A 25932-nucleotide genomic window follows, 5' to 3' on the forward strand; every position below is an offset into this window, starting at 1 on the left:
CCCCTCAGCCAGCAACTGAACCAGATACCCCCTACCTCCCCAGCTAGATAGCTGCTGGCTAGGCAGTCCCCCCTCAGCCAGTCTGTCAGTCCCTCCCTCCCCTGCCTCACCTTGCTGGCTACCTCTGCTGCTTCTAGAACAGCCAGCGACTTTTGGCAACAGTTAGTTTGAGCTGAACCCCCACATTGCTCTCGTGGAAACCAGAGCGGGAGTTTAACAGCTGTAAAAGGCTGAAAAGTATCGGCTGTTCTAGCGGCAATACCGATAGCAAGGAAGGGTGGCATTTTAGGGCACTGGCTCACAGATTTGAGGAATGTCTCCTATGTGCCGGTGGCCAGCGATACTCCTATCCTCTAGTGGTGTTGGCATCATTTAACTTCACTAAATAATCAAAAAGTAACAAAAAAGCAATGGTCTTTCCTTTGCCCTATGGTGAATTAATATTACAATGATTTAGAACGCATTGTAATCTGGCTTTATATGCTGTGGGAGCTGAGTCACTTTCTAAATATGGCAATAAAAGAATCTGCTATTTTAGAACTGAGAAACCAGAAGGAGTGCTTTACTGAGTCGATACAGCATTTGTATTGCAGCCACTTGGCCTCTGCCCTTTGGCATCCTGAATCTCCCGGGACTTATCATGGCCGGGCAAAGCACTCCCAGTTGTGCTAATAATTAATGTCCATGAAGGAGGCCATGGAACCGCTCACATGCATCATTTGCTAGAACCCAGGGGAGCAGTGCCGTTTGTTACTACAGACACACAATTGTTGCCCTGTTGGGCAAAAATAAATAAAACCTCCCATCTGCTTTTATATAACTATTAAGAGCGCCATCAAATCTCAGATATGGTCATCATTAAAATGGTTAATATCTTCAGAAAGCCCACTGCTTGCTTGTCTGAATAAACCTAGAACAGACCTTTTTTTTTTTTAATGGTCAAAGTGGGGCACTCGTGTAATGGTGTTGATGTTTAATGGTGAAAGCGAGGCACCCTATAATCCCTTCTTGACACCATTACGTGCACTCAGTGAGATTGAGAATGACTCCCCTGTGTACCTGGAGTGCCAGGCACTCGGGAGATAAATATCGACCAGCTGCTCTCTGTTCTCTGAGAACAAAACTTTCTAATCCCAGGCCTTGGTTTTCTTCCAGTCTTTGGGACAAAAGACACGCTTTACGTTGATTGGAAAAAAAAACCAATGTATAAGGCTAAGTTACCTGATGCTTTGTTGCAGAGAGAATATCAGCCAGCTGCTGAAGTCTCTTCTCCGCATGCTGCTGAGAAGTTACGCCTTTGCAAGTTAATTCTTCAGAACAGAGGTGTTGCTAGATATTTGGGGCCGAATCTGTGTGGAGAGAAGGGGGATCCCTGCCAAATCACTTGAGCCGGGAGCATGAACAAGCCGCAGCGACGATACCCAGTGCAGGCTGGGAAAGTGCTGGCAGCAGTCTGCAGCCCGTTGCGTTGGACATGCTCCCTTCATAGGCACAGGGGCTCACGGGTCAGCACCAGGACAACTTGAGATGCCGCTCTTCTGTTTTCTTTCTTTCCCTTTCTTTTCTGCGGGGTATCGGGAACGTGGTTGCGCCCATGCCTGGTGATGCCCCTGCTTCATAATGAACAAACCTCTCCGCATTTATACCAGATTATGAGTTCCTTGTTTCACCTTTCATACAGGCGCTATTTTTACCCCTTATACAGTAAGGGGTAATAGCGCGTCGAAAACGCGTGGCCAACCCCCCGAAACTAATAGTGCCCGCAACACGCAAATGCATGTTGAAGGGCCTATTGGTTATTCCTGCACGATACAGAAAGTAAAATGTGCAGCCAAGCCGCACATTTTACTTTCAGAAATTAATGCCTGCCCAAAGGCAGGAGTTAATTGTGGCCGGCACCGGGAAGGTGTACAGAAAAGCAGAAAAAACTGCTTTTCTGTACACCCTCCGACTTAATATCATAGTGATATTAAGTCGGAGGCCCCAAAAATTAAAAAAAAATGTTTAAATTAAAAAAAAAAAAAATTAAAATGTGCGCCCGCGGGTCGGAAGACGGACGCTCAATTATGCCGGCATCCGTTTTCCGAACCCGTGGCTGTCAGCGGGCTCGAGAACCGATGCCGGAAAAATTGAGCGTCGGCCGTCAAACCCGCTGACAGCCGCCGCTCATGTCAAAAAGGAGGCGCTAGGGACGCGCTAGTGTCCCTAGCGCCTCTTTTTACCGCGGGCCCTCATTTAAATACTTGATTGCACGCCCAGGAGAGGGTCCTGGACACGCGTTGGGAGAGCGGGCGCTCGCCTCAGAGCGCTGGCTCTCCCGCAGGATTTACTGTATTGGCCCATTTGTCTTTAGATTGTGTTCCTCTTACTTTGACTCCTGAAATTTTAGCTGTTTTTTTAAATTCAGTTTCTATAGTAAGTATTATTCAAGTCTTTTTTTTTTTTTTTTTGTATTCAAAAATTTCATTGCATAAAACCTATCCTTGCACTTTTGTTCCTTTGATCTAGTTTAGGTTTTTTGTTCCTTTGATCTAGTTTAGGTTACTAAGAACCAAGAGAAACAGATAAGTCTGAGAAGAAAAAAAAAGTGCAAAGCTTGCTGGGCAGACTGGATGGGCCGTTTGGTCTTCTTCTGCCGTCATTTCTATGTTTCTATTATCACCGAGTATGTGTCTTTTTCTTTCATGTTTCATGTTGTACTAGTGATGCCTTTTCTTGTACCTCCTTTTACTCATCTTTTTAATCTTTCTCTTACTTAAGTCTTCTTTAGTCAATATTATCTTAACACATCTTAAAATACATTAATTGATTCTACTACAGTATTCCATATAATTATCCTATTCTTCCATTATGCAGTCCTTAAGAAGTGCTATTCTGTGTAGTAACTGTGGTGCTTTGATCTTAAGGCAGACCATTGGAAAACTCGAGGCCTGCCTATTTGTCTTCAGCTGTCTGCATTAAAAAAGAATTGACTCAATTGAAAGAGGAATTGTCTAGGTTTAAAAAAAACCCCCAAAACCTCCCAACTATATAGCATCCAGAATATCTGCTCCCACTCCCGAAGAGGATTCAGTAACCCACAAATACATGGATTATAGTGGGCTTTGGAAGGGTAAGACCTGTGACAAGGAGACACCCACCCTCCTGAATGATATCCATACAAAACCCCTTTTCTGCACTGGAAAATGAAGATCCTCCATAAACGGAAACTGGAGTGATACCTGAAAAGAGAGCAACTCAAGGCACACTGAAACCTATGAATGCCATCAAGCTTCAAAACAGAATGCCGCTCTGCTGGGAGACAAGTTCAGCAGAGTCTAACAGAAACCACAAAATGCTGCCAAACACTCTTAACAGAAAGCTCCTTCAGCTGGGCATCCAGTTTGAGGAACACACAATAGTAAAATGTCTCCCAAGATCGTAAGCAGGCTGAATGCAAATCAAATTGTCAATACCATTAAGGAAGAAAGTAAGGAATATAAAACTGATGTTATCATCCATCTGGGGACCAATGACCTCGCTAGAAACAGCATCCAAGAAGTAAAGAGAGATTTCCAGACTCTGGGGAAGCAGCTTAGGCACACAGCTCAGACTATTGCCTTTTCAGAAGTGTTAACCTTTCCCTTCCCTTTCTATGAACAGGTAACTCATCCTAGGCTCAAAACCTGGTATAAAGAAGGAGGATTTGGATACACTTGGGGGTTGGGGCAGCGTATGGAATATAATATACGCAAAGATGGAAAAAGGATGGAAAGTGAGAAAGTCAGAACCTATGTCATCAGGCATTTAATCTGAAGTATGGGGGTGGCAGAAGGAGATCAATGGACTTGAAATGTCACCCCCAGCACATACAAATACAGGAAGTGGTAGGAGAAAAGAAAACAGTGAGTCCACTTTTAGGAAAAAGCCCAGAAAAGATGCCTGGGAAAAGTCGCAAGCTGAGGGGAAAGAGCTGGAAAGTTCTGTGCACAAATGCTCGCAGTCTAAGCAACAAACTTCCAGATTTGCAGGCCCTGGTGGTGGAGGTGGGCTTGGATATTGTGACTATCACAGAGATGATGTTCAGTGGGTCACATGGATGGGATGAGCTATTATCTGCTGAGGAAAGCTAGGGAAAAAAGGGGGAGGAGTAAGGTTTACTGGTGCTAAAAATATGATGGTCATTCATATTCTTTTTAATATGAGATCTGCACCGCACATCTGCTATTGTTAAAGTGAGACCGTTTTTTGTATTATTAGAGGAAGATCATGTTAGAAAAATCTGATTGACTCTTTTGATTAAGGAAGAGCACTTGATGTGATTTATCTGGATTTCAGCAAAGCTTTTGATACAGTCCTGCATAGGAGGCTCATGAACAAACTGAAACGTGTGGGTTGCTGTGTTTTTGCAGGACAGGCAACAGGTTGTAGCCTACCAGGGTGTTACTTCCTCTTGGAAGGCATTGGAACAAGGGGTACCTCAAGGGTACTTCGTATCTCCCCTGTTATTTAATATTTTTCTGGCCCCTTTGGGCAATTTGAGCCGTTTATTTGGATTTTTGCCCTTTGTCTGTGCTGATGATATTCAGCTTATTGCTCCTTTAGAGGCTTAAGGAAACCAAAGCTGTGTAACAACTAAATAATTGCTTATGTGCAATATCTGAGTGGCTTAGTTCTAAATCCTAATAAGTCTGAACTGCAAAGGCTGGGTGAAAGTGAGGTAATATCTACCCCTCTATTTGAAGATACCAAATGGATGGTAGAGGAAGTGATTAAATCGTTGGGGGTTAAGTTGAACTCTTTATCAATGGAGAAGCAGATCCTTTCAGTGGCTATAAGTTAGCATTCTACAGATTGAAGTAAGTGGGACCATTGAGACCTTTTTTTTAGAAATAGAACATTAAAAAAAAGGTGGCTTATTCCCTGTTACTGCAATTTGATTATTGCAATGCTCGCTATCTATGGTTACCTGAAAAATTCTTCAGAAGACTGTAGGTAGTTAAGAATACGATGGCACGGGTATTAATGGGAAGTGGCCATCACACACCGGCTTGCCCATTACTTTTAAGGTTATCTTGGCTGTCGATATTTATTTATTTAGAAGATTTTATATACCAGTATCTGTAGGTACATCATGTCGGTTTACAAAGAACTTAGTGCAATACATGGAACAAGGTGCATGGTAACTTGGACGTAAAGATGTCAAAGGAGCAAGATAATGATTGAGAAGATAAAATATAGTGATATTAGGGGGATGTAACATTAGGCAATAACAATATATAATGTAAGAACAAAGATCAAGTATATTAATGCAGATTTCGAGGAGCCAGGGGTGGCATAACATGAGTTGATTAAGATGGGCGAGGGGCTATAGGCCTTTCTGGGGGAGGAAGGGAGGGAAAAAACTTGAGATGGGAGGGCATGGGGGATAGTTCTAAGAGTGGGGGGGGGGGAGAGGGAACTGATAGGCTAGGAGGTATTGGCATGGAGTGAAGGGGAAGAAAGAACTCTATTCAGGGTTTGCCTGTTTAAAGAGCCAGGTCTTTAGTTTTTTCTTGAATTTCTGGGTGTATCGCGATGTAAAGTTAAATGTTTAGTATATTGAAGGGTGTATGTATTCCTCTTCTTAGGGGACATATTCAATAGCACCATATTAGACGTGAGCCCAGGGCGCATCTTAGAACACATTTCAGTTTACATCTGTGAAGGTGTTTAAACACCTATGCTTGCAAAATCTAGTCTTTTTTCTTCTGTGGTCCCAAAACTGTGGAATGAATTATGGGTGGTGGTAAGGGAAGAAAATGATTTGATGAAATTCTGGAAGGGGTAAAAACATGGCTAATGAAGACAGGATATTAAAATCTCATTTACGGGGGCTGAATTGAGATGGAAACAACTTGTTTATAAGTTTTCAATAAAAGAGGATCAAATGTTTTTATTTGGTTTTATGTATTGTTCAATTTTTCATAAGAACATAAGAACATAAGAAAATGCCATACTGGGTCAGACCAAGGGTCCATCAAGCCCAGCATCCTGTTTCCAACAGTGGCCAATCCAGGCCATAAGAACCTGGCAAGTACCCAAAAACTAAGTCTATTCCATGTAACCATTGCTAATGGCAGTGGCTATTCTCTAAGTGAACCTAATAGCAGGTAATGGACTTCTCCTCCAAGAACTTATCCAATCCTTTTTTAAACACAGCTATACTACCTGCACGAACCACATTCTCTGGCAACAAATTCCAGAGTTTAATTGTGCGTTGAGTAAAAAAGAACTTTCTCCGATTAGTTTTAAATGTGCCCCATGCTAACTTCATGGAGTGTCCCCTAGTCCTTCTACTATCTGAAAGAGTAAATAACCGATTCACATCTACCCATTCTAGACCTCTCATGATTTTAAACACCTCTATCATATCCCCCCTCAGTCGTCTCTTCTCCAAGCTGAAAAGTCCTAATCTCTTTAGTCTTTCCTCATAGGGGAGTTGTTCCATTCCCCTTATCATTTTGGTAGCCCTTCTCTGTACCTTCTCCATCGCAATTATATCTTTTTTGAGATGCGGCGACCAGAATTGTACACAGTATTCAAGGTGCGGTCTCACCATGGAGCGATACAGAGGCATTATGACATTTTCCGTTTTATTCATCATTCCTTTTCTAATAATTCCCAACATTCTGTTTGCTTTTTTGACTGCCGCAGCACACTGAACCGACGATTTCAATGTGTTATCCACTATGACACCTAGATCTCTTTCTTGGGTTGTAGCACCTAATATGGAACCCAACATCGTGTAATTATAGCATGGGTTATTTTTCCCTATATGCATCACCTTGCACTTTTCCACATTAAATTTCATCTGCCATTTGGATGCCCAATTTTCCAGTCTCACAAGGTCTTCCTGCAATTTATCACAATCTGCTTGTGATTTAACTACTCTGCACAATTTTGTGTCATCTGCAAATTTGATTATCTCACTCGTCGTATTTCTTTCCAGATCATTTATAAATATATTGAACAGTAAGGGTCCCAATACAGATCCCTGAGGCACTCCACTGTCCACTCCCTTCCACTGAGAAAATTGCCCATTTAATCCTACTCTCTGTTTCCTGTCTTTTAGCCAGTTTGCAATCCACGAAAGGACATCGCCACCTATCCCATGACTTTTTACTTTTCCTAGAAGCCTCTCATGAGGAACTTTGTCAAACGCCTTCTGAAAATCCAAGTATACTGTATCTACCGGTTCACCTTTATCCACATGTTTATTAACTCCTTCAAAAAGTGAAGCAGATTTGTGAGGCAAGACTTGCCCTGGGTAAAGCCATGCTGACTTTGTTCCATTAAACCATGTCTTTCTATATGTTCTGTGATTTTGATGTTTAGAACACTTTCCACTATTTTTCCTGGCACTTAGTATTAAATGTTTATTGTATTGTGTTTATTTCTATAAATTGCTCTGAGCAATTTTTTTAAATCTGGAAAGAGCGATTCATAAATAATTTAAATAAATAAAAGCCTGGGAATGGGTCCCAAGATTATTGAATGGATTAGAAACTGGTTTACTGACAGACGTCAGTGAGTAGTTGTAAATGGAACCTACTCTGAGGAGGGAAGAGTGATAAGTGGAGTGCCTCAGGGATCCGTTCTGGGACCGGTTCTGTTCAGTATCTTTGTGAGTGATATTGCAGAAAGGTCAGAAGGTAAAGGTTTTTTGTCTTTTTGTGGATGACGCTATAATCTGCTTCAGAGTAAACCACACCTCAAAGAGTAGAGAAAATGAAAAGTGATGTAAGAAAACTTGAGGCGTGGGTGAAGGTTTGGCGGTTGGGATTCAATGACAAGAAGTGCAGAGTCCTGCATCTGGGGTGCAGAAATCTAAAGGAGCTGTATGTGATGGGAGCACTGACAGAGAGAGACCTTAAGGTGATAGTGTTTGACCATCTGAAGGTGGCAAAGCAATGTGACAAGTTGGTGGCTAAGGTCAGAGGGATGGATGCTGGGCTGCATACACAGAGGCATAACCAGCAGGAAAAAGTATATGGTGAGGCCTCATCTGTACTACTGTGTTCAGTTCTAGAGATCGTATCCCAAAAAGGTTAGAGAGAGGACTGAAGTGGTCTACATAAAGGTGACCAGAATTTGTATGCCTGCACTAAAAGAGTTATGAGAAGAGGTTGAAGGACCTAAATATATACACACGAGAGGAGAGACAAGGTAAAATGATACAGACTTTTTAATATGTGAAAGATATATTAATAATGCACAGGAGTCAAACCTTTTTTGATGCAAAGAAAACTGTAGAACCAATGGGGCAGATTTTCAAAGAGTTACGCACTTAACCCTCGAAAAGCTGCCCATGCCTGTCCCTGCACGCGCCAAGCCTGTCTTGCATAGGCTCAGCGGCACGCGCAAGCCCCGGGATGCACGTCTGTCCCGGGGCTTGCAAAAATGGGTGGGGCGTGGGTGGTACGAGGGGCGGGGTGGGGCCTGAGCCTCCAGGCACAGCAGCCATTTTCCGCTGTGCCCGGGATCGCGGGCCGGCCATTGGCCGGCACGCATAACTTCTTCAACGAAGGTAAGGGGGGTTCTAGGTAGGGCTGGGGGGGGGGGGGGCGGGTTAGATAAGGGGGGGGAAGGTGCGGGGGAGCAGAAGGAAAGTTCCCTCCGAGGCCGCTCCGATTTCGGAACGGCCTCTGAGGGAACGGAGGCAGGCTGTGCGGCTTGGCGCACGCAAGTTGTACAATTGTGCACCCCCTTGCACACGCCGACCCTGGATTTTATAATATGCGCGCGGCTACACGCACATGTTATAAAATCGGGCGTAGATTTGTTTGCGCCGGGTTGCGCACCCACGCGCAGGTTTTAAAATCTGCTCCAATATGAAGCTCCAAGAGGGTTGAATCAGGACCAGCATCAGAAAGTATTACTTCACAGAAAGGATGCTGGATGTATGAAATGCTCTCTCAGTAGAGGTAGTGAGGGCAAGGATGGTAATTGAATTTAAAAGCGCAGAGGATACCTATTGGATAAATGATGGCGATAATGAAATGGGTAACACGTTTTGATTAGGGTAATCTGCAGAGCCATAATTAACCTAAGAATTAAAAAAAAAAAAAAAAAAGCTTGCTCGGCAAACTGGATGGACCACTGGGGTCTTTTTCTGCTGACATTTAATATATATTTAATGCTGGGTTACACCAAGGGTCCATAGAGTATATCATCCTGTCTCGCTCAGTGGCCAATCCCTAAAAGTAGATTCAATTTCTTGTTGCTCACGCCCGGTGATGTGTGCTAGGGTCTCCCTGAGTTACCTAGTTAATAATTCTTTTTAAGGACTTTTCTTCCAGAAACTTGAACAAACTCTTTTTAAACCCACCTATGCTAGTTGCCTTGACCACATCCTCTAGCAATGAATTCCATAGCTTGATTGTGCATTGAGTGAAAAAAGACTTTCTCCAATTTGTTTTAAATCTGTTAGTTTCAAGGATTGTGCCTTAGTCTTAGGGTAAATTCCCTATTTACCTGTTCCACTGTACTCGTATTCCCTATTTACTTGTTCCACTGTTCTCGTATTCCCCCTCAGTTGTCTCTTCTCCAAGTTGAAGAGCCCTAATCTGTTCAGCTTTTCTGGGAAACCTGCATTGAACAGCAGTTGCACAAAGCGATTGCGGATTGGGTTCCATGTGGGAATTTCATGTACTTTGGGTAAATTTGCATAAAATTGCTGCTGGGCAGACTAGATGGGCCTTTTTGGACTTTATCTGCCATAATTTACTATGTTCCAACCTCGTAACCATTTTTGTTGTCCTGCTTTGTACCTTTTCTAATGCCGCTATATCCTTTTTGAGATGGGGTGACCAGAACTACACACAATACTCAAAGGTGTGGCCACACCATTGATCTATGCAGAGGCAGTATGATGCTCTCCATTTTATTCTCCATTCCTTTCTGCATAATTCCTACCATTCTGTTTGCTCTTTTGGCTGCCACCACACTGTCTGCAGTGACTCCAAGATCCTTTTCCTGGGTGACTACTCTGATTGTGAAACTCATCATTTGAGTACATAAAATTAGACTTATTTTTCCCTGTGTGCATCAGTTTGCACTTGTTTATATTAAATTTCATCTGCTATTTGGATTCCCTGTTCTCCAGTCTCACCAGGTCCTCCTGTAGTTCCTCACAATCTGTCTGTGTTTTAACGCCATGAGTCACGCATGCACGCCCGTTCGTGCGCTTTGCTGGCTTGGGGGCCCGAATTGACGTCATGGCGGAAGGGCGGAGAAGCTTTGGAGGAGAGGCCGCGCTTTGGTAAGGAATCCGCCCGGGAGCGATCGTGGCAGAGGGCCTGTGCAGGCATCCATCTTCGCCAGCGGCGGGGGCTGCTTTTGCCGCCGGCTGCCCCCGGGAGGCAGGGGGGCCACGGTCCGTCTCCAGGGGAGGGCTGCGGGAAAAGTAAGTTAAACTTTGTGTGTTGGGTCGCGAGGGGATTTCAAATGTTGCTTGAGCGCCCAAATTTCGCCTTTTTCGCTTTTCGTTGCTTCGGGAGGGGGGGAGAGAGGACTGGGGCTGCCCCGGAGACCGGCACCCATGGACGCGGCCAGGGCAGGTGAGCGAGGGCTGGGGGAAAGTTTGCCGCCTACCCTTACCCCTGCCTCTAACGCAGGGGTAGGGGTAGGCGGTAAATTAGCAGGTTAAACGCGCGGCCAAACTGCAGGTTAAATAGGCGATAGTCGGGGCGCGCGTTACTGAATGGGGGGGAATAGCTAATCCGATCATTTACATCTCATATACATGCCGCGGGCGGAAGGGGTTACTCGTTGATTTAAAGAGGCGGTAAGAATGGGTTAAAGGGGATAGTGAATCGCGGGTTGGACTAACGCGGCCAAATTGTGAGTAGAAGGCGGGTAACCGCGGCCGCACTTTACTGTAGTGACCTGATTGTGACAATACTTCCTATCCCATAGCTTTTGAGTTTTCTGAGGTATCCCTCATGAGAGACTTTATCAAACATCCACGTGATTGTTTGTACCTTCAAAGAATTCTAATAGGTTAGTAAGACATGACTTCCTTTTCCTAAATCCATGCTTGTGCTTTCCCATTAAGCCATGTTTATAATATGACCAGTTAAATATGTTATCAGGAGATATAAATCTATAGAACCTTACAGGGTTATAATTCAATTATGTTCCATTTTAATTTAATTTTATTACGAGTTTTTGGGACAAAGTATTAATGGCTTGTCCAACATTTATGTAAACCGATGTGAAGTGTGTACGATATGTTCGGTATATTAAAAAATGCCTAAATAAAATAAATAAATAAATAATTGTAGCTTCCATGATTTTACCAGGCATAGACATCAAGCTCACTAGTCTGTAGTTGCTTGGTTCACCATTGTTGCCCTTTTAAAAAATTGGCATTACATTTGCTACCTTCCCATCCTCAGATATAGAGGCAGAGCTGAATGATAGGTTACGGATTACCAATAGGTCTGCAGTTTCATATTTCAGTCCCTTTATACCTCTGGGATGTATACCATCAGGTCTTGGTGATTTGCTACTATTTAATTTGTCAATTTGCTCTCTTCCAGATTCACACAGATTTGATTCAGTTTCTCTGAGTCATCATCTAGAAATTGCATGTTTCTTGTGTACTTAAATTCTAGTGCTGTCCTTAGTGCGTTTCAGTTGGAATTTTGCTCTTCTGTTGAATCTGCTCTTATCATTGTTTCTGACCTTCACTCTGCCGGAACACGTGGTTTGTCTTCAGTTTTAATCTTACTTGATCATTCTGCTGCTTTTGATATGATAAATCCTGAGCTATTGCTTTCTTCTTTATGTGACTTAGGTTTCTCTGGTACTCTTCTTGCTCAGTTCTGTTCATGCTTTTCTCTAATCAAAATGTTTCTGTTGCCGATACACAACTTTTTTTCCTTAAACTTTTATCAGTCAGTCCTGTTCTTGGTCCTCTTCTTTTTTGGTCTCTTTTCTTTTGTCCCTTGATTTATCTTATGTGTATGCTGATGATACATAGCTTTATCTTTTCCATCCCTTCATCTATTTTGACTCTGATTTCCAATTGTCTCTCTGCTATTACAAATTGGATGTCTGCCGATCTCTTACTGCTAAAGACATGGAAGATCATAATTCTTGTTGCCCCATTCTCAGATGGTATTTCATCTCTTCTTCCACTCTTTACCTTTTCATTCTACCCCATCCCTGTTCTTAAGAGTTTTGGAGTATTTATTGACTCCAGGCTTGTTTGTCTTCCAATTACTGGCGCACTTAATGCTTGTCTATTATCTTTATAATATTTGGCTTATACGTCCTTATCTTACAGTCTCATCCACTAACCCAATTGTCCAAGCTCTTGTTATTTGTAAACTAGATTTCTATAATGTACTTTTTTGCTCTACCGCAGATTTCTACTCCTCTTCTCTTTTTACAAAAGAACCCAATGGCTCATCTTAGTTTTAATTTACTTTTCTTTTCTTTCTTCTCCCTTTTTCATAAACTTCATTGGCGTTCTCTCCCTTTAAGTTTCTTTGCTTTACTTATTTAAACTGATTATTTATGTGCACCTTTTGTATTTTTCAGCTGTGATTCACCGTTGTGTTCTTGCCAGGATTTTATGCTCTCTTAATGTTATTCTTTGCACACCTAAGCATCCTCCTTAAACTTCTCGTATATTTTAGGCATTCTTTCTAGTATGACTATTGCAGAATATTTTGTGTGTAGGACCACGTTTGTTCATGGTGGTGTTCCACTGCGCATGTGTCAGAAACAAAACATTTCTCAGGATACAGGACACCCATAGGGGCCAGAAGGAAGAGGCGGAGTCTTTGGCTTTGCTCAGGGCTGTGGAGGCAGAGGCCACTTGTTTGGCCCCCCCAGGTAGGCCCGGAGGAGAAGGGGGGAAGTTCAGGAGGGAAATGCTGGATAAATTGCAGGAGGACCTTGTGAGACTGGAAGATTGGACTTCCAAATGGCAGATGAAATTTAATGTGGACAAGTGCAAAGTGATGCATAGAGAGAAAAATAACCCTTGCTGTAGTTATATAAAGTCAGATTCCATTTTAGGGGTTACCACCTAGGAAAGAGATCTAGGCATCATAGTGGATGATACATTGAAATTAATGGCTCAGTGTGCTGTGGCAGTCAAAAAAGCAAACAGAATGTTAGGAATTTTTAGAAAGGGAATGGTTAATAAAACGGAAAATGTCATAATGCCTCTGTATCGCTCCATGGTGAGAGTGCACCTTGAATACTGTGTACAATTCTGGTCGCCGCATCTCAAAAAAGATATAATTGCGATGGAGAAGGTACAGAGAAGGGCTACCAAAATGATAAAGGGCATGGAACGTCTCCCCTATAAGGAAAAGCTAAAGAGGTTAGGGCTGTTCAGCTTAGAGAAGAGACGACTGAGAGAGGATATGATAGAAGTCTACAAAATCATGAAAGGACTTGAACAGGTTAATGGAAATCAGTTATTTACTCTTTAAGATAATAGAAGGACTGTGGAGCACTCCATGAAGTTAGCAAGTAACTCATTTAAAACAAATTGGAGAAAATTCTTTTTCACTCAGCGCATAGTTAAGCTCTGGAATTCATTGTCAGAGGATGTGGTTATGGCAGATTGTGTAACTGGGTTTAAAAAAGGTTTGGATAAGTTCCTAGAGGAGAAATCCATAAACTGATATTAATCAATAAGGAACAGTAGCTTGGGATCTATTTATTGTTTTGGTACTTGCCAGGTACTTGTGACTTGGATTGGACACAGGATGCTGGGCTTGATGGACCCTTGGTCTGACCCAGTATGGCATGTTCTTATGTTCTAAATGAGAGGGCTGAAGAGAGGGAGAATATAAGGGACCACCTGGGGAGTAGAAGAGAGTGAGCTGTGTGAGGGGCAGGAGAGAGTGTGCACTTGCAGGGGGCTTACTAGTACCGTGATGAAGCTCTGATAGCGTCTCTTCCATTCCTCTGTTTGCAGATCTGCTTTGCAGCCTTCATCTGCTGGAAATGACTCAGCCTGGCGTTCCTCAGCGCTGCACCAGCAGCCACCCAGAGCCCAGCTCTCTCTCCTGCAGTGTCTGCTGCTGTTGCTGTTCCTGCTCTCAGCTGCAGAGCTCCAGTGCCTGATATTGCGCCAGTGATGGGTTTGATTCTTACAGCAGTGTCATATGTTGTATTCAGGGTCCTGCATTTTCGGTTTAAACTGATTTTCAGTCTAATTAAAGAGTAACTGTAGAGCTGCTGATGCAGCATTTCAGGGTCTCCCACCACTGTTGGAAGCCATTCTGGGCTGAAACGCATGGCTATGCTCTAGGTCCTGCCGCCCTCCAGCGAAATCACTCTCCCCTTCAGTGCCACCAATGCAGCATTTCAAGTTCTGCCTCTCCCTCCTCCCCACAACCAGCCAGAGTGCCCGCTGTCCAGTGCTCCTGATAACAAGGTTTGAAGTCCCACCTCTCCCCCCCCGCCCCCCAACTAGGCAAAATCACTGCTGACCGGCGCTGCCGATGTAGCATGTGAGGCCCCCAATAACATATCAGAATGGCTTCCCGGCAGGCCGACAGCAGAAGTGCCGCAGAGGGCGAGCGCCACAGCAAGCATGGAGATATCCTTCCGAAGGAGGGGCGAGGAGCCTGCAGCCACCACTGGTAAGGCAGGAGCGAAACGTGGTGGTTGGCAGGGAGGGAGAGGGAGATCATTTGCAGGGGATGGGGGAAGAGAGAGATGCTGAGAAGGGGGGATGGGGGGAGGGAGTGAAAAATGTTATGCTGAAGTTGGAGTAAAGAATCTCTGGATCAGCAGCCTGCTGGGACAAGGGAGGAAGAGAGAAGACTACGCTCTTTATTAGAATATTAATCTGCTTAAGATATATATACATTTTTTTTTTTTTTTTACTGTCTTGTCTTCTGTCCGCCCAAAATAAACTCAGATATTTACCTGGAAACGCAGGAACATAATGGCAGAAAATGACTTTGCAGCCATTCTAGTCCGCCCATCCTCACCAACTGCTCAGCTCTATAATCTCTACCACTCCTTCGGAGATCCCCCTATGCTTGTTCCTTGCTTTCTTGAGTTCAGATCCTGTCCTTGTTTCCACCACCTCTGCTGGGAGGCTGTTCCATACATCCACCACCCTTTCTGTAAAAAAATATTTCCTAAGATTACTCCTGCATGTGTACCCCCTTTCACCATTATGCCATGACCCCTCCTCTTTTCAGAGCCATCTTTCTGTTGAAAGAAAACTTACCTCCTGGGTATTAATACTTGGAGGTATGTAAAGGTCCCTGACATATCACCCGATCTTACCTTTCTTCTAGGATATAAATGTTTAGATGTCCCCCATATGCTTTATAGCTAAGGTCACTCCATCCTGTTATTTCCTTTTCAAGATGCAGTCTCCAGAATTGTACACAGTATTCCAGATGAGGTCTAACCAGGGATTTATACAAGGGCAATATCACCTCCTTTTTCCCCACCGGCTATTCCCTTCCTTTGCACCCAAGCATCCTTCTGGCCTTTGCTGTTTTCTTCACCTGTTTGGCCACCTTGAGATCATCGGAAGAGATTAAGCCTCAGACCCTGTTTTTCTTTCATGCTTAGAATTTTGCCCCCATACTGTACTGCTCCCTTGGGGTTTTGCAGCCCAAATCTATGATTCTGCTTTTTTAGCATTAAATCTTAGCAGCCAGAGGTTCCCAAATCTGCAGTGAATACGCATAAGATAGATTTACATGCTGCAAAGAACTGCTCCAAGGACTGATACCTGAAGTTCACCACTAGTACCGTCCCTCTCCTTGTTGATTCTCATTCAACCAGTTTCTAACCCAGTCAGTCGCTCCAGGGGCCATTCCAAGGTCTCTCAGTTTTATAAATTTCCTATGCGGAACTGTATCAGAGACCTTACTGAAATCTAAATGCACTCCCTAACTCAACTTTCCAGTCACCTTGACAAAGACTGATTTTCTCCTGTTTTTGTTCTGGTTAAATTCCTGGGAAAAAATAAAGGTCCCTGGTTGTATTGTACTAGATTAGCACCACCCATGACTTGAAGAGCTAGAGTATCAGATTTTGGCATTTGCAAATAATTAATGGTGTGTTAACACAATTATTTTAAGATAACTTTGCTTGTTCGGGTAGTTCAGTATGATAAAGTGCTGAAACTATCCTGGCCTGTGACTTGCTTACTCTTTGATGTTTACTTCACTGGTGTGGTTTCTTTTCTTAGTAATCATAATTAAACTATAGTGCCCAGAGCAGTGGTCATTTCGCATGGAAGATGTTTCAGCAGAGAAGGACCATTTGCCTCTCTCAATCTACTTAGTTACCCCAGCTCACCTTACACCTTTTGCTGAGGGCCCAGGAGGATAGAAGAAGTCAATGGATTCTCCTTGATCCAAGAGAAGTTGGTTGAGTCATCTTGGGTCAGGAGATGAGGAGAAGACATCTGGTTTGATGCAGGTCCATTGATCCTCTCCCCATATGGGTCTAGATTTGCACTTTGTTACTATTATCATGGCATTCAAAGATAAGACAGTCTGCATTCAGGTTTGCATTCTCAGGACATTTTAGTTTCTCTCCTTCACAAGAGCACTAAAGAAGCCTGTTTTCTGGGATGTGTGCGTCTGCAGCATGTTGTGTGCATGGATGTAAACCCTCCACTCCGCACCTCTGTCAGAATCCTCATGCGTCCCCTGAAAATTTGGTGTGAACAGGACGCTAAGGCGCAGCCTTGTGCACAGAAGTTATGTGGATGTGTTTTGGCTTGGGTCTTAGATTCTTTTGTCAGGGGTTATCCAGCAGCCAGCATCAGCTGTTAGCAGTGCAAGCCTGAGCTTGCCAATCTGTTTGTCTACATTTCTTCTGGATTTCTGTGTTTTCATGTTAAATAAAACTGTCAGGAGCCGATCTAATTCTGTTCCATTATTACAATTATTATTTTTTTTTTGGATTATCTATTTCATTTGTTGTTTGGGGAATTTTTGCTGGACCACTTTTAGCAATAAACCCAGATCACCCTTTATTCTGCCCAGCAAACCTGATTAGCCAGTTCAGGGTTTTGCTAAGTGGTTCACTAATTTTTTCTGAATAATTGCCTAATCATTATGGACTGGATAAAGATTAATAAACCAGTCAGATGGATTAATTTTGACTTTTCCCATCCATAAATCCCTGCGCCCACCCCTCTTTGCAAGATCCATTTTTGGTGCACAGATTTTAGTAAATCGTGTTTGAAAGTCATTGCGGGTAGGTACTAATGTGCTGTGATATTAGCACCTCGGAGTCTGCAATAGTGAATTCCAGGGAGTCCTGACAGGTAGAGCCTTGTAAGGTCTCCCCACAAGCACTGCCGGCCAGAAATCCCAGCTTAATGGCTCCCTGTTCACAGTGTGTTAACAGTGACTTGCGCTGTTTATTTGGATAACTTGGCTTCTGGTTTCCTTTTCCCATGCCAAGCTGTGGGATACAAGGAGGGGAGTGTGTTACAGTTTACGAAGCACATACAGCGAATAGTGGGGAATACTTCACAGGGACCAGTGAATAAGCCCCTTTGATAGGGCATTTCTTTTTTTTGTAGGCGGACTTTGTACTCTTCCTACCCCGAATGTCCAAACTGTAATGTCAGGAACCATCCCAGTGACCAGACATGGTCCTGTTCTGTGCACACCATAGAGTCAGACGATGATATGGGAGCGCACCCAAGGCTCCGTGGTTTGATAGCTCAGGAGGAGAGCTCTCGCTTGCATCATGTCGTTGTCACAGGTCAGCGACGAGGGGGTGCAGCCGAATTCACAGGATAGAGCGCTGTGCTTGCCCTGTTAAGTCATTTGAATTGTATTTATCTATTGAATTCCTTTCCAGCATCACGCGGTACCACGTCAGGCAAGTTAGCGTCAGCAAACATAAAACTAACAGCATGGAGACCAGAGGCACAACCATCAGCGGGCTTACACAGATGAATGACAGCACATGAATAAATAATCACACCTAACGAAGTTACACAGTAAAATGCATTGTTCAGAGAGCCAGCCCCACTACCCAGCTGCCATCTTGCCTCCCATCGTTAAAACATTTCATCCCCAAACCTGCCCAGCAGCCCCACAAAACTTCCTGTGCCACATCCAGCTACCGTCTCCCACCCCAGCCACCTTCTCAGCAGTCCAATCCAGCAATCCCCCTCCCCTGCCCAGTCAGACTAGAACAACTAACCTTCTGCCAGTCCGGCCATTAATCCCATCAAAGAGAGAATGCAAGGAAATAAACCAAAAGCTCTTATTTATACAGGGGAGATCCCTTTCAGGGACAGCAGAACACCTTGTGGGTGGTCCCCTACCTCCCAGGTTCCCTCGTTAATGATGCCATAGGAGGCAAAACGTTGGTTGGGGCTATAGCCCTGATGACTGGAAAAACTTAATACATTTGTTGACACTCCCCTCCTCAGTTTCTTCCCACAGGCTGGTCAAGAAATGTATTGTTAGTTCCATCAGAGGGGATCCCTTTTATATTATTATTTTTGTTTGTTAACCTTTATTTCCACAGATTCATAAGGTGTTTAATTACATGGAAGCAGATCAACATTTAATAAATGAGCTGAATCTGACAGGAGCCGTGTGCGTCCGCTGTGACTCAGTTTGCACTGTTTTATTGCACCCAGTGCTATGCAAATGGCTTTCCTTTAGCTCCTAAACAGTTGCATTCAAAGGATGAGAAAAGTACGCTGTTTCCCCAAACTCTTTCAATTTTACCGTTTCCTGCTGTTTTCCCAGTCTTGCTCTCTGTTTTGATCATCTCTTACTCGTGCTGAACTCCACTTCTGAGCTCCTGATTTTCAGGGCACTCAGTTACACTGATGGGGGTCATGCAGAAGGAGTTTGGGGATGTTTTAACAGAGGCATTTTATTGTTTGCTGGCAGATGCAGTCACTCCATCAGCTATGTAGAGGAATCCTGCTCGCTATTGCTGTATTTCTCAATAAGCAGTCATGTCAAATATTTTAGTCTTTTTTTCTATAATATTTATTGCATCAAACATTCAGGTATGGTGCCTGCACCTCTGAATGGAATAATATCACCGGGATTGCACCTTGGGAGTTTTACGCTCTTGAACAAAGATGGCTGCCCCTGTCCTCATTTCAATGTTCTTTAAATTAGAAGCTTCAAGCAGAAATCTCAACTCGAGTCAGATTTGTGTTTGCTGAAAATGGAGAAAACCCAGTGTTCATAATTCCAAGTTTTCAGTCACGTTCAATCAACCACGTGGGCCTCCTGAAGCATAAAACCCCAGAAACCGTTGTAAATGTTTCCGCTACTAATGGAGGAAGATCATTTGACGTGGAGATATTTAGTCAGGTGTGAGGCTGTCCCGTTTTTCTCAGATTTAGGTGAGAGAACATCCACAGGGAATAAACATTGCTTAAGCGTGTTTAGAACCATTTGTGAAGTTGCTTGAGCAGAGAGTATTGCATCATGAAAATAGCCTGCGTTTGCAGAAGCTTGAATGAGGTTCACACCCCCACCCCCATAACTGCAATTTTGAAAATAGCCCCTGGATATACAAAGGGAATCTGCTACAACAGGATGGATCGCAGTAACATAGTAAATGATAGCGGATAAGGACCAGAATGGTCCATGCAGTCTGCCCCCCCAACAGATGGTCCGGGTTTTAATGCGTCGCTGCTAGCACGGTGGCTAATGCTGAGACATCAGAAACGAAAAGACAGATCTCCTCAAAGTTTGCCAATGGGTTTATTTCCAGAACCGCTTCCTGTTTGCTAGAGTGAATAACGCGTTCTTTTCCTGGGGCAAGTTTTTTGGATCAAGAAGTTTCCCCTCCTGTTAGGAAAGGGATCATAAAGAATAGAAGGGAGAGCGGCTTGTGAATTTGGAGAACAGCCTTTATAGAGCGAGGGCGGCAGCCAAAAGACAGAGGGGTAGAGAGGATGAGCGGAGGGGTATTTTTTTATTAACTGCTATTCGGAAGGGAAGATGTGAGATAGCTGTGTATGTCCGTTCTTCCCCTTCCCTCCCCCCAAATAACCTTCTTCACACCGGATTTTCAGGATTGTGGCGGTGGGTCTAAGGGGATTCCCGACGGAGGTATACATTTTTTTCTGCACCCGGAAGTTAGACTCCTTTGGCTGGGTGAGGAGCATCTCGTACTGCGATAGGAAAGATCTTAAGTTTTTCCTCTTGCCTTTTTGAGGCTTGAATTACATAAACTTTGTTAAATAGCCGGAAAGGGGCATTTTTCTCGGCAGAGCCCATGAACTTGTAAAGCATGTGCTCTTTCTCTTTAATATTCCAGGTGCACTGTTTGACTTTGTCTCTTCTGTGTGCTAGTACTTCTGAATGGAAAAGTTGAACAAATGAAATGCTCATTTGTCCATGAAAATTCTCCAGAGTTCTGGTGGTGTTTAGACATTTACACTCGAAGCTCACTAAATGCACAGTATTTTGAATTACCTTGTGTATAAAGGATTACCCAGTGCTCAGAGGCACAGTTCCAGCTGGGGATTTGGGAGGGGGGGGGGGGGGGGGAGCAGCCTGTGCCTTTGGAAAACTGACCCATTTTAATTTTTTGGGCGGCTTAGAGGTGATTGTTGACTTCGGGGTGCTTGTCCTGAATCCTGATCGGTTCAGCAGCTCTCCCCATGCATTGTGCGAGAGAGATTTATTTTAATACCCTCCCCCCTCAACCTTATGTATCCCTAGACTAAAACCAGGCCCAGCAAACTAGCTACAGAGTTATCATATTGCCTTCTTCCAAAGCCAATTTAAATAGATTAACAGCACAATGATTTTTTTCTGTAAAATCCAGTATACATCCCCGTTCTTCTTCCCACTGACGTCCCTTGTGACCTTGGGCAAATCACTTTATCTTCTGTCGCCTGAGATATCCACTTAGTGTAAGATCTTTGGGGCAGGGACTTACAGTACCTGAATGCTAAAAATGCTGTAAGCTGCCTCGAGCGTGATTTGGTAAGTTCTGAAAGTTCTCCTACTGTGGCAAGTGATGTTATTGTGCAAAGCTGTTCCCTCCATGGACCGTGAAGCCAGTGCTTTGCCTCTCTGCTTGTGGCACCTAGGGTCTGGTTTATGAAGGATTTTTGTCTACGGGCAGAAAAGCTTAGCACCTCAGGTTCCTAGAGGACTAACCTGCCCCACTCATCCTCCTGAGGCCTAACCAGTGGAATGTAAATATCATTTACCTGCCTTGGGCCTGAAGCAAATGAATAAATTATTTGTTGGAGTCAGTCCTGACGGATCTTTTATTTTTTAATTTTAGAAAATGGGCTGCATAAGAGGCTCCGTGCTATGGATCTTGCTGGTGGGTCAGAGCGACAGCCTCTGCTGCTGCTGCTTCTCATCATTGGCCGCGGGTGCTGCCAGAGCGATGTTCTCGCTCTAGACTTGTGATGCGACGCACTCCCTTTACACCAAAGGGAGCGACTCTTCCTGCATCCCCCAGCTTGCTTTTCTTATTGCTAGCTACGGCGAGCCATGGTAGTCTGCCCACGCTGGGAATAAAACCAAGGTGAAGACCCTTTTCACCCTGAATGATGGGCGGAATGGTTTATTTAATATTATTTTTTGACTTCCACAGCCCTCCCTGTGTTGAAGTCCCCGGACATTTCTGATGCGAGGAAGTACGGGTTTGAGCGAGAGCAGGGCTTGGCTCTTGTGGCAGCCTTTGTGCGTTCAGTGCTGTCTGTAAATGCTTCCTTCCCCTCTGCTGGCAGGAGGCCAGCCCCAGGTTGTACCTCCTTCCAAAAGGGTTGCCTGTTCCACCCCCCCCCCCCACCACGTTTTTATTTAATTCAGTTTTACATTTCTGTTTGCATTCATTCTCACAACTGTGAAGAAGGGCTACGCATTCAGGCATAAAGTAATTTCTGTGAAACACTCTGCATAGACAGCTGAGAGTTCATTGCTCACGTCCTTATTCCAGAGCAGATGGGTAACGTATAAAGGTCCCGTCCCCCCCAACCCATTTTTGTCTTGTGGTCAGTGCCTGGGCCTTGCAGAGGATTGACTTAGGGTTGGTGATCTGAGTGGCTGCCCCCTCCTGCCTCCCTCCCCTCTAAACCAATTCCAGCTTCCAATTAGTAATTCCTGTTCTCAGGCTATGACATTTAATTAAAAGTGAGCAAATAAAACAGGCATCCAAAGGGGAGGAAAAAAACCTGCAAAGGTAATAGTGAAAATATTCTTAAAGACCCCTCCCCTCCCCCCTGCCAAGGCCTGCAGTGCTCTGTGCCTGCCGGCCTGGCCCATCATCAACGCTGCTTGATCCACGGTGGCAGATTCCTGTGTACTAGGGGTGGCCACGCATTGCACCAAGTCTGGCTGAATAGAAAACGCTTCGCTTTCGGTTTTTACTGGACTTTTTTTTAAATTAGTAGTAGCAGGTTGATTATTCTAAAAAAAAAAAACCCCCAAACAAATGTATTTTTTGTGCGTATGAGTTTGGATTGTTTCTCACCTGGCAATTGAAGACATCAATAAGCTCTGTCGTTTGCACGGGGCTTCCCAAACCTTTAGCCAATGTGACCCCATTTTTAGCTCTTGAAACTTCACATGACCTCAGAGGACGACCAAAATAAATAAGCAGGGGTGCGGTTCCCCTCCAGCAATCGCGCTACTCTCACCCTCACAGCCCTCCAGCTGATCCTCTCTCTCAAACTCCACCCCCTCCAGCTTATCCCCCAGTGTATCTCCCCTCCCCAGTCCACCCTCTCTAGCCCTTTTAGTATCCCCTGCCTGATCCTCTAGTATCCTCAGGCACAGCCTATCACCCCCAACAGCTCCTGTGGCATCCCCTCCCTTTCCTCACATATCCCCTATCGCTTTCTAGCCTCACCTCTTCCTCTCCAACCTTTGCCTCGCATCACCCAGTTCTTCTCACCCCCTAGTTCCTCTCTTACATCCTGCGCATCACCCAGTTCTTCTCACCCCCTAGTTCCTCTCTTACATCCGCCAGTCGACCTTCTTTCATGTTCCCTCTCATCCTCCATTGCCAACCCCTCGCTTGCTGATCCAGCTCTCAAATCCCCCTGCATCTGATCCCTCCCTTCAGACAGCGCCTTCTCTAAATGTTCCTCTGGGCCAGGGCTAGAGGCCATTATTTTCCTTTGGACCCCAGGCCAAAGGTGGATGACAACCTGTGAGAAGAGAGGGGAAGCTTTTTCTCTAGGGGTAGGTTCAGCGGATGAGGGAAGAGGAGCAGTGGTGATCTCCATGCACACTCAGCCCTCCCCTTCCTCTCACGGCTGGTCTGCAAGCGGCAGGAGCTTTAGTCATGAAAGTCCAGCATGGGGCCTGTGAGCCAGCGCCAGCTCACAGGCCCTGCAGCGGCCCCCAGTCCCTCTGCAGGAGGGACTTCCTGTTACCACACAAACTCATGTGAGGCTGCGGCGACTGCAGGGCCTGTGCGGGCATGTCCCCTTCCACTGCTGCTGCTGCACCTTTCGGAGCAGCCATTGGAGGTTTTGTGATCCCATTTCGGGTTCCCACCGTTTTGGGAAGCCCTGCATTAGCAGCCGAGAAGAAATCCAGTGTTCAAGCTTGCTGACAGCAGCGTGTTTATTAGCACTCTGACAGCTTTTATCTTCTTGCACCTTTCTTTGCACTGGGGGTCAAAGAGAAAAATAGACACCTGTTGTTTAGTTTTCAATGAATGAACTGTTAATTGGCTGCCAAACAGTATAATTATCGGTATGTGAACAAGGGTGACTACACTACCTCTTTCTCCATACTGAAACCACAGTTTGGTAATTTTTAAAAATTTATTATAATGTTCCAGCAGCTTTCTGCGCATGTATGGGTTTCCAGCTCAAACTGTCCCTGCCTTTTTGGGTTAAGGTGCCATGAGGCTTGCTATGCAGTTCCCCAACCTTGGTATTTACCCTGCTTTATCCCTCTCCTGACTATTGGAGTGATGGCTTTCAAGGGGACAGATAGAGATTGGGGCTCCCATCGGAGCCTGGTACAAGTTTCATTTCAAGTGCTCTCGGAGGACATCCCTAATGCACGAGGCTGGAACTCCCAGTCTTCTAGGGAGCGCGAGTGCCATCTCTGCAGCATTCCCAGGCTGAGGTGTGGGCATGGTCTCCTTCACTTCTCTGCCACTGGCCCTCTGGCTATCTCCATCTATGTTTGGAACATGGACATAAAATCTCAATTTAATAGTTTTAGGATCCAATGCACTTGCTTTAGATCAATGGTGGACACATTTTTGGGCCACTGAGCCACATTGAGACAGGCTGCTGTTCCAGGGGCTGGCACGACCAGAGTAGGTTGGGCGGGGGAAGGGAGTCTTGCCTCAATACACAAGACTTGCACTAGACCACAGCCACCCCACCTAGCCAGTGGCAAACCTCTTGCTCAAAGCCACTATGAAACAGGTGTCCGGGTGGAAGCCCCATGAGGAAAAGAGGAAAAATGTTTTATGGGCCCACAGATGCTCCGGGGCCATCCCCCTGCTGTCCCCATTTTATGGCATGGAGCTGCACATAACACCGGGTCTTTCCTGATGACACTGGGAGTGAACAAAGGAAGGTCTCAGCACATCAGGCGCTGGCAATAAAGGCATATTTAGAAAAGCAGTAGGGGACCAAAATAAGTGCTCCACGGGGCCAGATCTGGCCCACCTGTGCTCGAGATGGAGCCAGAAGCATCTGGTAAACATCTGTGGTATAAGCTGGATAAGGAAATCTCAGCACCTGGACCTTCTGCTGCTGCTGCAACTCTGTGCTGCTTCTGTCTTCGCTGCAGGGTTGAGGGGGGGGGGGGGGGGGAGTCTTCCTGGGTTTTGCACTGAGTGCTCTGATTTCTGTTACTGTCTCTTGTCGATCAAGTACAGAAAGAGGCAGAGACCTCATCTGGTATGCGGATGGCAAAGGAGGATTTCAGTTTTAGGGACTCAAAGCCAGCTCAAAAAATATATATTTATAGTGCTGTATTAAAGTATACAGTGCCATATGCCTTTTATTGAAAGAAGAATAGAGCGGGTGGGGGCTATAAAGGCTGGATCCTCTTTCTGGGGTTAAAGCGAGGGAGGGGATTTCATAAAGGCTCTAGTCAGTAAGACTAGAGCATTTACCTAGAGTACTGCAGTCCAAATGAATGACAATCACATTTGTCTGGAAAAATCCCCATTATATTTACATCTTCAGCGTCTTTTGAGTCTAACCTGGAATTCATATACAGAGGATATAATTCAGTAGGAGGTTGTTTCCCTGTGTGCATCTATCCACGGCGGATGAAAACAATTCTTGCCATATTATTCTGTCTTCACTGTACTTCCTCTGCACAGCTGTACAGGTAGCTAAACTCTGCCTCCCTTCATATGCTTGTTTACTCCAGCATTTAGTGAAAGATAACAAGAGCATAACTGGAGAAGAACATCAGAACAGTCTTTTTAAGCAATGCTCAGCGGGATTAGCCTGCTGTGACTATTATACTGAATCTAAGGGTGAAAAAGTCATGCTTTTTGTGGGGGATCAGAGGCAGAAAGCTGCCCCGTCTGCAAAAACAGAAGATCCTAACATGGGCTCAGCACACTGTTTAACCCATAGCTGGATGCGAGTTTTGGACACCCGTCCACAATCTTTTAGTCTGTAAGGGGATTAGCGTGTCAAAAACGTGCATCCATCCTCCCACAAAGCTAATAGCGCTCATCACGTACAAATGCATGTTGATGAGGCTATTAGCTGTTCTCCCCTGATTAAAAAAAAAAGATGTGCGCCCAATGTGCACACTTTTACCCTCAGAAATTATCGTGGCGATATTAAGTTGGAGGAACCAAAAGGACCAGAATGTTTAAAAAAAAAAAACAAAAACAAAACAGTGTGTCAGCGGTTAGGAAAAGGGATGCTCACTTAACAAGGTCCATAAGCCTAACCCTTGGCTGTGCACAGGTTAGGAAAACCTAACAGGTTCGGATACT

General features: G+C 44.7%; 1 protein-coding gene across 2 annotated transcripts in view; it reads left to right on the forward strand.

The window, feature by feature from the left end:
- C10H1orf21 (chromosome 10 C1orf21 homolog) overlaps positions 1 to 25932 on the forward strand; it is a 248229-nt gene that overhangs the window by 63315 nt on the left and 158982 nt on the right. The window contains exons 1-2 of one of the 2 annotated variants that reach the window (XM_029617991.1): positions 8081 to 8187; positions 13967 to 14636. The exons of the other annotated variant lie outside the window; for it this stretch is intronic. The gene's annotated coding sequence lies outside the window, so the exon portion shown is untranslated. Of the gene's footprint in view, positions 1 to 8080; positions 8188 to 13966; positions 14637 to 25932 lie in introns of those variants that run through there. 2 annotated transcript variants of the gene reach the window in all.

This window comes from Rhinatrema bivittatum, chromosome 10 (assembly GCF_901001135.1).
Source record: "Rhinatrema bivittatum chromosome 10, aRhiBiv1.1, whole genome shotgun sequence".
NCBI classification, from domain to species: Eukaryota; Metazoa; Chordata; class Amphibia; order Gymnophiona; family Rhinatrematidae; genus Rhinatrema; species Rhinatrema bivittatum.